Source organism: Monodelphis domestica, chromosome 6 (genome assembly GCF_027887165.1).
Source record: "Monodelphis domestica isolate mMonDom1 chromosome 6, mMonDom1.pri, whole genome shotgun sequence".
In the NCBI taxonomy this organism is placed as follows: Eukaryota; Metazoa; Chordata; class Mammalia; order Didelphimorphia; family Didelphidae; genus Monodelphis; species Monodelphis domestica.
The window spans coordinates 264,020,314-264,024,174 of record NC_077232.1 but is presented as its reverse complement, the minus strand read 5'-3'; positions in this window follow the sequence as shown (position 1 = coordinate 264,024,174).

Genomic DNA, 3,861 nt, shown 5'->3' with positions numbered 1-3,861 from the left:
GAAGGGAAATAAACTGGGAAACAATCTTCATAACAAAAACCTCTGGCAAAGGTCTAATTACTCAGATTTACAAGGAGCTAAACCAATTGTACAAAAAATCAAGCCATTCTCCAATTGATAAATGGGCAAGGGACATGAATGGGCAATTTTCAGTTAAAGAAATCAAAATGATTAATAAGCACATGAAAAGGTGTTCTAAATCTGATTATAAGAATCAGAGAAATGCAAATCAAAACAACTCTGAGGTATCACTTCACACCTAGAAGATTGGCTAACATGACAGCTATGGAAAGTAATGAATGCTGGAAAGGATGGGCAAAATTGGGACATTAATTCATTGCTGGTGGAGTTGTAAATTGATCCAGCCATTCTGGAGGGCAATTTGGAACTATGCCCAAAGGGCAAGAAAAGACTGTTTGCCTTTTGACCCAGCCATAGCACTGCTGGGTCTGTACCCCAAAGAGATAATAAGGAAAAAGACTTCTACAAGAATATTCATAACGGCACTCTTTATGGTGGCAAAAAAAAATTGGAAAATGAGGGGATCTCCTTCAATTGGGAAATGGCTGAACAAATTATGGTATATGTTGGTGATGGAACACTATTGTGCTCCAAGGAATAATGAACTGGAGAAATTCCATATGAACTGGAATGACCTCCAAGAAGTGATGTAGAACCAGGAGAACATTGTACACAGAGACTGATACACTGTGGTACAATCGCATGTAATGGACTTCTCCATTAGTGACAATGCAGTGATCCTGAACAACTCAAAGGGATTTGCAAGAAAGAACACTATCCACATTCAGAGGAAAAACTATGGGAATAGAAACACCGAAGAAAAACAACTGCTTGATTACATGGGTCAAGGGGGATATGACTGGGGATGTAGACTCTAAATGAACAACCTAATGCAAGCACCAACAACATGGAAATAATGTTCTGATCAAGGACACATGTGATACCCTGTGGAATTGCAAGTCGGCTATGGGAGGTGTGGGGGGAGGGGAGGGAGGAATAGAAAATGATTTTTGTAACCAAGGAATAATGTCTGAAATTGACCAAATAAAAAAAATAATGTCAAAAAAGAAAAGAGAAGACCATGTAGGGTGGTAGACATAAGAACAAAAAGGCATTTTTTTTTTCAGGATAGAGGAGACTGGAACATATTTGTAGATATATAGAAAAGAGCCCTTAGGGAAGGCAAAGGCATGTTGTAGTAGTAGTATGAATGGATGAAAATGAATTTATTAAGCATCACTAACAAGCAAGAGGAGATAAGGGTACAGATGACAAGGATATTAGGGAGAAAAATTCAACAAACTGTAGCAATTTACTGTATGTAGAGGTTAGGGAAAGTGAATCTATCTTTAGTATTTTGTGGCTGCTACTGCTGCTACTATTCTCATGCTCTCATAACTGAAATTTCCACCCTTGAATCCCATTTTCCAAAATGGCAGCTGCATCTTCTGACCCATTATTTCAGGCAAACACTAGTCAGGCTTCACTTTGCTTTCCACTTCCTGGCATCCTCTGGGCAGACAGCCTGGCCTTACAAGTACCCTCCCTCTGAATATCAACACTATCATTGATCTCGCAAGGGATGGAGTAATCTTTTCCTCTGTGTCCTCATTCTCTATGCCTATAACTTTCTGGGTCAAAATACCTCTCCATGGCCACCAGTCCCCCAGTGTGTGTGGTCCACCTCCCCCATGACCCCCATTAGAATGTAACCTCCTTAAGGGGGAAGATTGACTTTGTTTTTGTATTCCTATCCTCAAGGATCAGGCATAGTTTTTGGCAAGTGGAAAGAGTTTTTCATTCATTCATTCATTCATTCATTCACACTACTACTGCACATCTCCAGCTCTCTAGGGTAGGGTGTGGAAGAGGCATGCATGCAAAGGACAGAAGCTGGAGATGGATCACCTGTCAGTCAAATGAAGATTCCTTTTGGAATGTGGCCAGGAAAAGCAGTTTGGAGCCAAGCCAACCGCTGGACTTTTTGGGGAGGTTTTCTGGCTGATCTGAAGGAAGAAGCTGGGTTTATCTCTGGGACTGGGGGTAATCAAGCTGGAGGTGGCCTGGCTGATTTGAAGGCAGAAGAAGGACAGTAGTCCTTATATCTCTCTGACTGGCTCTGTTTCATGCTAGTGACTGAATTGCCATTTCTCTCCATATCCTTCAACCTAACACTCACTGTAGAGAATAGGGATATTCCACCCTTCTTACCTCCATCCTCCACCCTTGTCCTGTCTTCCCCAAATAAACCCCTTGTTTGACAAGGAAGATTAAGAACTGTTTCATTAAAACCTCACAGCTCACACTGAGTGACTAAAAGGAGACTGAAGAAGGAGGGAGGGGAGGCTGAAAGGCTTCTGAGGAGGGGGGTACAAAAGGGAGGAGGTTAGGCAAAAGAAGATAACTACCTGATCCATTAGTTATCTAATATCCATCAAATATACCCTCCAAATATAATCTATTACAAAGGGTTCCTTCTTATCATTCTACAAACAAAATTTCTCCTCTAACCTTAAAAAGCCCTCCCTCCCATCCCTGCCTTTTATTTCCCTGCCTAACATTAGATAAAATTGTCACACTTGAAGCCTCCGCATACTCACTACCTAGCTTCTCCTCACAAAAACAAACAAACAAAAAAACAATATTAAGGGGGCAGCCAGGTGGCTCAGTGAATAAAGAGATGAGAGGTCCTGGGTTCAAATTTGACCTCAGAGACTTCATAGATGTGTGACCCTGGGCAAGACGTTTAACCCCCTTTGCCTAGCCCTTGTCACTCTTTTATCTCAGGGCCAATACACGGTATTAATTATAAGATGGAAGGCAAAGAGTGTGTGTGTGTGTGTGTGTGTGTAGGGAGAAAGAGAGAGAGAGAGAGAGAGAGAGAGAGAGAGAGAGAGAGAGAGAGAGAGAGAGAGAGAGAGAGAGAGAGAGAGAGAGAGAGAGAGAGAGAGAGAGAGAGAGAGAGAGAGAGAGAGAGAGAGAGAGAGAGAGAGAGATTATGCACCATGTTAGAATTTTTGAAGGTAACTTAGGAGTTCATCTAATTCAAGCAATACACAAAACAGAAAATCCTCTGTAATCTGATAAAATGATCAGCCAGGTTTTGCTTTAAGACCCTAGACCACTACATCCTAGTTCAGTCCAATCCCCTTTTGGAAAACTATAATTGTTAGGAAGCCTGTCCTTACATTGAACCAAAATGTTCCTTTGGGCAATTTCTACCCACAAAGTAGAAAGGTTGAGAAGATTTCTTCTCAGTCCTTTACTACCTGGCTTTGAATTTATGAAACAACACTTTAAATGACTCCCTAATTGCCAGACCTAATGTTGTAGGGATTTATTCCTCATCTTTTTTGACGTCTTGGTAACACATGAATGACTTGGATGATAACCCCTACTCTTGGAAACTCCCTCTTCCCTTGGTATCAGGAGAGCAATCTGCTTCAGGGACATAAGGGAGTCAAAGGACACGGATGGTGTATGTGACATTCCTACCACTTCAGGGAACAGCTGAAGTGAGGGGCAGCTGTTTGTACCACCATTTTGGCAATGAAGGCTGCCAGAGAGTGGGAAGGGAGCAGATGAATGGTGGTTTGGTAGTATATGGAAAGCAGCCTTGTACTGGGAGTGAAAGTATATGGTGCAAGTCAGTGGATATTGTGGTGAGAAGCAACAAAAAGCTTTAATGATGAAATAATTCTGTTTGACAGCCCTCTAAACATCAGATCAAGAGAGGCAGAAAAGAGGGTGCTCACTAAAATGTTTGCTACACTTGTGGCAGAGATTTAAATCAGAGTCCAAGTTAAAAAACTGATTTTCTAGAGATGGCAAGATTATCCA